General features: G+C 43.2%; 1 pseudogene; it reads left to right on the forward strand.

The window, feature by feature from the left end:
* Positions 1-5,549: 5,549 nt before the first annotated feature.
* On the forward strand, positions 5,550-5,680 carry LOC116476041 (small nucleolar RNA SNORA26; annotated as a pseudogene).
* The last annotated feature ends 4,012 nt before the right edge of the window (positions 5,681-9,692 follow it).

Genomic DNA, 9,692 nt, shown 5'->3' on the forward strand with positions numbered 1-9,692 from the left:
TTTGTACACAGAGATTTCTTTAAGGTGGTTCCTATTATTATCCTGATTTATAGATGAGGAAATCTGAGGCATAGAGAGTTTCAGGGACTTTCCTAAGGAACTTGCTGTTAAATTGCTGAACCTAGATTCAGACCCAAGCAATGGAACTCCAGAGAGGCTTCCCTTCACCACAGCACAGTGATGCTTCTCTTCATAAGATTCAATTAAAGTTAAATAAATAAGTAAGAACATAGACAGCAACAGAAGGACTCAGGGAATTGGTGACAAGACAGGACCATTTTCCCCCTGGGAGTTTTTGCTCAATTCTAGCTTAGTCTTTAGTGAATACTTCTGTGTCCACAGCAGCCTACAAGACTAAAATTAGGGCCAGAGAGTGCTTCTGAGTGGAAAGGAGCCTGGGCGAAACAGTGCCCATCAAGCATTCAGCATAGCACATAGGGGATCATTTAGTCAAAGCTGTCTGAGGATCACAATGATTGGGCAGGGGCTCCCATCCTTCCTCTTGACAGGATGGAGCCTGACAGTCAAGGTCAAGCATCACCCCCAAGGTGAGAGGAGGCACGGGTTAGACACAGCATCAATCTAGGTCCAGCTCTGTCGTCAACTAAGCACTGGGACACTTAGGGTCACACCCATCTGTAACAAGAGCTCTGAGCTTCTTCCCAGCAGTGAAATGCTACAGATTATTTTGGAATTCACACGGAGACCTAACCATTCCAGGAACAGCAGCTCTAACAGTGCACATGGCAACTTTTCAGGCTGCTTCCAAGCAATGGCCAGATCTACATGGCAGGAACTTGCGGTCTTCAAAAACAGTTAAACCAAGCCAAGTCTTGATTGTCATTAGTAGTTGTGTTAGCAACCATATAGCTATGAGAACTAAAAACACTGACAACTTGCCTCCAGAGGAGAATTCTCTTATACTTTTTGTTTCTAATAAACAGAGGAAGAGACGTCCTTATCACTGCTGCTTTCAGTGTGAATTTCCTCTTAACAGTCTTCTGGCAGACATCAGCATCTCTCTGCTTCCCTTAGCATAACTACAGAAACAGCAGGAAGCAGTGATTGCCATTGCATAGGTTTCTGTTTGTACATTGGCAGATGTCAAAACATTCTCGTAGAAAGGGCTTTCCAAAGTTTCAGCTTAATTCCACAATCCTCTTTGCCCACATCCGTGTAGGACATGACAAAACTCAAGTGACCAAACTTGCCGTCTTGCTTTTGTTCGTGAAAACAAATCTAAGCAATAAGTATCTGTGTAGGGATTTCCACAACCTCCACCCAAGGGTGAAGGAAGCTACAGAAGGCAGGAGGCAGGGAGACACTCTTCGGGGTTAGAGGAAAACATGTTTTTCACTTCTCTTCTGCCCACATCCTCCTGTCTCAAGGCCCTCCTGCTTGATGTCTACCTGGCTTTGATCCACTTGGATGCCAACAGTAAGAGTTTAAAATACAATGACAAAAAAGAGGGAACACAAAAGCCCTCACTGGACGCTGCCTGATTCAGTTAAATATAGATAATTTGTCTGGTAGATGATGTTAGGTAAGCTGTGACATTTGTCTTTCTGCTCCTATTCCCTGCTTACCCACCCAGCTCCTCCAGCACCAAGGCTCCAGTTCTAAAAGCAGACTGGCTTCTAAGACGACCCTGGTTCCATCAGTTAATATCTGTGTGATTGTAGGAGGTTAGTTAACCTCTCATTGCCTACATTCCCTACTCTGTAAAATGAGGATAATAAATAGTAACAAATTACAGATTTGTTGTGGGGATTAAATGGGATAATGGATACAAGGGAAATTAGCATGGGAGCATCTAGGAAGCTCCAATGTTAACTACTAGTAATGCTGTGATTTTTAGTAACCACCCCATCTCTCCATTCAATCAGAAAGGATCTATTTACCAGTACTTACAGCAGGGCAGAAGCTCATTAACACTCAGTAACAGTGATATTTCATGTTCAACCTTTCGTCTCTAGTTGTGAAGTGAAAGGCTGTTTCCCCAGGTTCTATTTATTCAACAAACATTGATTGAAAACATAGTTTGTTGGGTACTATAAGGTATTCCCAGTACATAGAAGGTGCTCAGGAAATGTTTGACAGATGAATGAATGAAAGAAAGAATGAATGAATGAATCATGACCCTCCCACAGATGCCCCTCCTGGATACAACAGGACATTGGGGACAGAGAGGCTTGCTCATCCCTACACCCTCACCTCCCTCCAGCTCTGAGTCCTCTCCACTCCAGCCCAGGGCTGCCTGCCTGCAGAGCCACTGGCCTTAGACCTTCTCTTATTTCCTTGCTTGGCTTCTGACCAAGAAGTTCTGACAAAGAAGCAGTCATTAGAACACATCCTCTTTGTATTACTATGGTCAGGGTTTATAAAGGATGTTCAAAAAGAAGGCATCTCACATGCATATGGAAAGTACCTTCACCCTTTACTCCAATCAAGGGCTTATTCTTAGTTTATCCCATGTAACAGAGCCATCTCTCAAACTTTAAGTATTGAGTAAGAAAAGAATATTTTGTACAAGGCTGGCCTGGCCCGTGATCAGGATGTGGCATGTGAACTTTGATGGACTCTGGGAATAGCCTAGCTCTGCCCACACCTCTATCTTACAGGGTGGACATATATTGTTTTTTTCCATCAATATCTATTATACCTTGTTTTGGTGTCTTGGTCATGCCTCCTCCTCTGGAAATAGAACTTGGGTGGGGCCCCACCTCCAGTCTCATAAATGCAGCAAGTGTCACACACCTAGACCATCAAGGCATTCAACCTACAAAAGCCACAGGGATGGTGGGGTGAGGGAAAGCACCTGCTCAGAATGAGTTCCAGGACTAGAACTACTGATTCTAGGAGGAAACATTCTCTTGTTTTACTTTAAAAAAAAAAAAAGCCTCACTCTATCACCCAGGCTGGAGTGCAGTGATGCTATCTTGGCTCACTGCAACCTCCACCTCTTGGGTTCAAGCTATTCTCATGCCTGGGCCTCCAGAGTAGCTGGTATTACAGGTCTGTGCCACCATGCCCAGCTAATTTTTGTATTTTTAATAGAGACAGGGTTTCGCCATGTTGGCCAGGCTGGTCTCCAACTCCTGGCCTCAAGTGATCTGCCCACCTCAGCCTCCCAAAATGCTGGGATTACAGGCTCTTGTTTTAATATGAACTGGGGAAGAATGACCTTGAAGCTACTGAAAGGCCACAAGATAGTGTCTGAGAACAAAGCAAATACAGGAAAGAGAAATTTGAGCCACTGGAAAAGATAGCCTTGATTTCGTTGAGCCCCTGAATCAGCCTGTGCTTGAAGCCAGTTTCCTCTGATTTTTCAACTCTGTGAGTACATCAATTCCTTTACCTTCTGCTTAAGCCATCAAGGTTGGGTTTTTATTTACAACCAAAAGAGTCCTATGATACCAACAGAAATTGTCACAGTGCCCAAAGTTTCATATTATTTATTCCTTTGCATTAATGTGGAAAAATCAAGCTACAAGATTGCAAATGTATTACCAGCCATCAGTTTAGGAGTTCTTGGTAATTTGATAACTATTACTGTAATTTACCTGGTAGTACCACAATCAGGCTCTAAGCACCCCAAGGATAGAACTCAAAACTGCATTGAAAAATGCAGCCAAGTCCACCATGAAGTCCCATAACCCATGCCTTTAAGTGATCCCCTTGTAGTTCTGTGGGGAGCAATAACTCAGACACTGGAAACTTCTTAAATGTATAGGGCTTGCTCTAGGCTATGAATGGGTAGGACTGTAGAGGCAGAAGAAAGAGGAAAAACATTTATTTTGTTTGGCAAGCCTTTTGTTTCCAGTGACATCCAGAGACAGTGTGGACCACAGAAGAACCCAGGATTTTCTTCGTTAGATTCAGTGACCTTTGCTAGATTGTGTATGCATCACTTTTTCCATGTCTTTATCCAAAGTTGGCAATTAGGTAGAGTTTTACCAGCCCATGAGCTTGAAATTTTTTTATTCAACCTATCAGTGATATTTATTGAGCACCTATCATGTACTAGATGTTGTCCAAGTTACTGGTCACTGGAGTTTCAAAGATGAATGAGCACATTTCCTTCACCCAAGGAGATTAGAGTCTAGTGGGTCACGCAGACAACACCCAACATAAGTACATCAGGTACAATTAAGGCCATGACAGAGATGAGCACACTGTGATGCCAAGCAATGGCAAGGAAACCTGCCCCAGGGTACTACATGGAAGCTGTGACTCAAGACAAGTGGAAGGTAGTTTTTGAGCAGAAAAATGGGGAAAAGGGGTTGCCAGAAGAGGAAATGGCACGAGCAAAGGAGCAGTGTTATAAGAAAGGTAAGGGCATTTATTGAACTGAATTCATTTGGTAAACCGGGCCCAGGTGTGAAGGTGGGAAAGCATGTGAAAAGAAGAAAATATGTCATCATAAAGGGCTCCTTCTGCCAAGGTAAGGACAGCGTTTGACTGGGGAAGTCTCCAGTGGCTCCACATTTGAGACAGAATAAAATCTAGAACTCTGGTATCCTTGAAAGGACCAGCAGGACATTATTTTTGCATTGTCACATCCTAGTAGCAAAGAGAACAAAATGTGTGATGAATGCAGAATCTGAAGATGGTATTTTTGTTCAAATAAGCTTTATTGTCCCTTATGTCCACTGTCCTGGTACCCTGGGTCCAGGAGACATGAGGAGCCACAAATATCTCCATAGGAGTCCTGCACTGCACTCCACCTCCCAGCAGCCGTAGGCAGATGAGAATCATTTTTCATCTGCTATGCCGTCATTTTGAAAGTGACTGCTTTTCTTTGGGAAAGTAACATGATAGTCCCTTTGGCGGATGCACATGAAGCCAAAGTGAAACAGTCTTTTCCTTCCAACTGCGACTGCAGCATTTTCTTTCCCTGGCTCTCCTTCTTAGCATAAGCGTGGCTGAGTCTTTTGTCTTTTGTTCAAGACACTACACCTCAATCTTAGACTCTACAGTGTTCTTGTTGTTGCTTTGTTTGTTTGTTTTGATATGCATCTTTTCATAAAATGGGTCAGGTTCAAAAGGTACCGGCTCTTTTCCCACATCAGTGTCTGTTGTGGGTCAAATGTGCCCCAGGTGTGGCTTCGTCAACATTCCGTTTACACATGATTCTCATTACAGGATCCCCAAGGGCTATGAAAACATTTTCTTGAGCCTCCCCCAAACAGCCACAACTAGGAATTGGCAAACACCAATTGAAATGCACTATTGTAAATGTATTATGGGCAGTCAGTCCCCCACCCTGATGTGTACTCAACTCCACACATCCTCACTGCCTGCCTGTCCAGGACCCCACATCACCTCTTAGCTCATCATGTTCCTCAAGCCCCTGGTATCCCGTTGGCCAGGCCCCAGATGTTTGGACTGCAGGCACAGGAGCGCCAGTAACAGAAGGGACCGTGCCAGCGGGAGGACCCATCAGGCCTCCAAGGCTACATCATCATTCCATTCGCTGGCTCCTGCGTCAACTTACATGACTTTTATGTGGTTATTTAGCCTTTTAAAAATACTTTTCACCCTTTCCTGTGCCCTTTTAAGGCAGACACAGTTTTGTAAGAGGCTAACACAGAAAGGTAAAGTAAGTCTCCATCAGAACCACAGAAGAGACAGAAGAGACTGTGAAACTCCTCTTTGGACTCCATCGGGAGTCATAGCAAAAAAAAAAAAAAATAGTTTTACTTGCTAATCCTTTAGCTAAAAGCAGTTCATAGAAGGGAATTGACAAGCTCACTAAGGTAGAGAGAAGTAGCGTGTAAAAAGACTGTGCCTCAGTTTCCCCATTTGTAAAATTAAGGATTAGACATGATAATCCCTCAGCTACCTCCATCAATGAAATATGATGATTTACTGAATACGTGCCATTTTTTAAATGAAGTAAAATTGTGAATTTAAATTTATTAGTAATAACATTCTGGTTTACTATGAAGTAGATTAGGACAAATCAAAATATTTCATTTGTCATCAACAAAAATAAATCACCTTTAGAGTGGGGATGAAGGGCAAAAACTTTAGTCATGTATAGTACATGGAACAGGGATCAAGGTGATGTATATTTGGGGGGACCGTTTTAAAGAATCGAGCATGTTTAAAAGTATTCTTACAAAAGGCAAATGTGGGCTACCTCATATAGTCACCTCCTTTTCTGATTCCAGAGGTCTGAAAGCAGCCTCGGCAGCAAGCCACAGCAGACGTGGAGCAGGGAAGAGCAATGGCATCACCGGTGATCAAAGGCCTGGCCGAGCTACCCCCAGGCTCCACACCATCTCCGGAGATGCCTGGCTTGGGGAAGGTCCTTGGTAAGAGAAGCAGCTCTCAATCTCTTTCTCTGGTCAAGCTCCTCTGCAGAAACAGAAAGGAGAATAAAACAGGGGCTCAATACGGATCCCAGTTGCATGAGCTTATATCCCAGCTGGGTTTTGTAACTGACAAATGAAAATGTATATAAATGTATGATGTAAAACCAATATGTGGCTGGTCATGGTGGCTCACACCTATAATCCCAGCACTTTGGGAGGCCAAGCAGGCGGATCTGTTGAGCCCAGGAGTTGGAGAAACATGGGCTGGGCAACATGGCGAACGAAACCCTGCCTCAAAAAAAAAAAAAAAATTACCCAGGCATGGTGGTGCAAACCTGTAGTCCCTGCTACTGGGGAAGCTGAGGTGGGAGGACCTCCTGAGCCCAGGAGATAAAGGCTGCAATGAGCTGTGATCACACCACTGCACTCTATCCTAGGCAACAGAGTGAGACCCTATCTCAAAAAACAAAAATAAAATGATTTTTTCAGATATGTATACATCCTGGAATGACTAAGTCAAGCTAATCAATATATCTATCACCTCAAATACTTATGTATTCTTTTTTAGTGGCGAGAACATTCTTAGCAATTTTCAGGTATACAATGCATTATTATTAACTATAGTCACCATGTTGTATAATAGATCTCTAGAGCTTATTCCTGTTAACTGAAACTTTGTACCCTGTAACCAACATCTCGCCATTCCCCACACACAACTGTCAGCCCTGAGTAACCACAATTCTTCTCTCTGCTTCTATGTATCTAATTTGTTTAGATTTCACATAAGTAAAATCAGGTGGTATTTTTCTTTCTGTGCCTGGCTTATTTCACTTAGCACAATGTCCTCCAGGTTCATCCACGTTGTTGCAAATGACAGTATTTCCTTCTTTTTGTGGCTGAATCGTATTTGATTGCATATATTTATCATATTTTCTTTATCCAACCATCCCTTGGAGTATGCTTAGGTTGGTTCCATATTCTACCTACAGTGAATAACACTGCAATGAACAAAGGAGTGCAGGTATCTCTTTTAAATCCTGATTTCATCAAAACCACAATGAGAGACCATCTCACACCAGTCAGAATGGCGATATCAAAAAGTCAAGAAACAAGAGATGCTGGCGAGGCTGTGGAGAAATAGGAATGCCTTTACACTGTTGGTGGGAATGTAAATTAGTTCAACCATTGTGGAAGACAGTGTGGCGATTCCTCAAAGACCTAGAACCAGAAACACCATTTGACCCATTAATCCCATTACTGGGTATATACCCAAAGGAATATAAATCATTCTGTTATAAAGATATTATGCACATGTATGTTCATTGCAATCCTATTCACAATAGCAAAGACATGAAATCAACCCAAATGCCCATCAACGATAGACTGAATAAAGAAAATGTGGTACATATACACCATGGAATACTATGCAGCCATAAAACAGAATGAGATCATGTCCTTTGGAGGGACATGGATGGAGGTGAAGTCATTATCCTCAGCAAACTAACACAGGAACAGAAAATCAAACACTGTATGTTTTCGCTTATAAGTGAGAGCTGAACAATGAGAATACATGGACGCAGGGACGGGAACAAGACACATTGGCGCCTGTTGGGGAGTGGGGTCAGGGGAGCGAGAGCATTAGGAAAAATAGCTTATGGACGCTGGGCTTAAAACGTAGGTGATGGGTTGATAGGTGCAGCAAACCACCATGGCACACATTTACCTATGTAACAAACCTGCACATCCTGCACATGTATCCCCAGAACTTAAAATAAAATAAATAACATAAAATGCATTCAATTAAATTAAATTACACTGTGTCCTAGAAGAAATAAATACTGTAAATAAATGATTTTCTATTTCATATGAAAAAAAAATCCTGATTTCATTTCCTTTGGAGTAGACAAGTTAAATCTTGGCCTTTGAGGAGGGCTGATTTTGCAGAGGAGACGAGAGAAGATGATTCAGAGATAACAGAAATCAGATTGGTTGGCAGCAATAAGGTTCTGAAAAAGCAACTCTGAGGCCCAGGATGCCACTCAGGGGCTGAGGGGATGGGGAATTAGGTCTAGAATTCAAGAAATCTAGGCATGGTTTTAGGGTCCTAGTTCCAACAAGAAACTGGATTGCCAACTGTGAACCCCAGCATCCTCTCCACAGGCAAGTGGGCAGGGCCTGCTGAATGGCAGGCTGGGCTCCAGAACCGGATGGTGGTTATCAGCCCTACAAGCTAAGAGGAGCTGAGGAAGAAAAGTCTGCCCCCTTGTGGTCCCCTTTCCCTGCCTGTTTCTATTCCACTCCTTTTGGGACCCTTGGCTGTCTTGCCAGTCATCTGTCCTGCTCCCACCTGGGAACCTGGGATCTCACTTAGCCTGAGCTTGCCCTCTCCTGTCCCAGCCATGGCACATTATACAGCCGTAGGAAGGCTGCTGCGTCTGCCTCCAGTGCCCAGCCACCATCTTACAAAAACCATGCGATCCATACAGCATGGGGACCTGCTGACAAAATACCAACTTCAGATGCACTATCTTCTTTTAGTCATTTTTGAACATGTTTGACATAACCAGTGGAGACTTTAAAGATGGTTTTCCAAACACCGCATGTTCTCGTTCATAGGTGGGAATTGAACAATGAGAACACATGAACACAGGAAGGGGAACATTACATACCAGGGCCTGTTGTGGGGTGGGGGTAGGGATAGCATTAGGAGATATACCTAATGTTAAATGACGAGTTAATGGGTGCAGCATACCAACATGGCACACGTATACATATGTAACAAACCTGCACATTGTGCACATGTACCCTAAAACTTCAAGTATAATAAAAAAATAAAAAGATGGTTTTCATGAGGTATGTCCAAATGAGTGCAGCGACAAGCCATCCGGTGTCTGGCACTTTGGAAAGCCTTCCACCATTGATTGGGTACAAGGCAGTCATTTGTAATCCACATCCACACTCAATCCTGACAAATAAGACTTTCAAGTCCTTAGACCCCTGACTTCCAATTCTAACATCACACTAGCTCTGCCTGCTCCTGAGCTTCATGTCCTTTAGAGAATCCAGATCTCTTCTCTCTAGTCAGCTCAGATAGGAAAGCATTAAAGGCCAAGAATTTTCCAGGCCACATCCATATTCTGAGGCTTGACACTCATACACACACAAAAAAGGAATACTAAAATGGGGTTAAAAATTGAGGTTAAAATACTTGCATCAAACAAGTTAAATTTTTTTTTTTTTTTGAGATGGAGTCTCGCTCTGTTGCCCAGGCCGGAGTGCAGTGGCACAATCTTGGCTCACTGCAACCTCTGCCTCCTGGGTTCAAGTGATTCTCCTGCCTCAGCCTCCCTAGTAGCTGGGATTACAGGCGCC

Source organism: Hylobates moloch, unplaced genomic scaffold (assembly GCF_009828535.3).
Source record: "Hylobates moloch isolate HMO894 unplaced genomic scaffold, HMol_V3 SCAFFOLD_10, whole genome shotgun sequence".
NCBI classification, from domain to species: Eukaryota; Metazoa; Chordata; class Mammalia; order Primates; family Hylobatidae; genus Hylobates; species Hylobates moloch.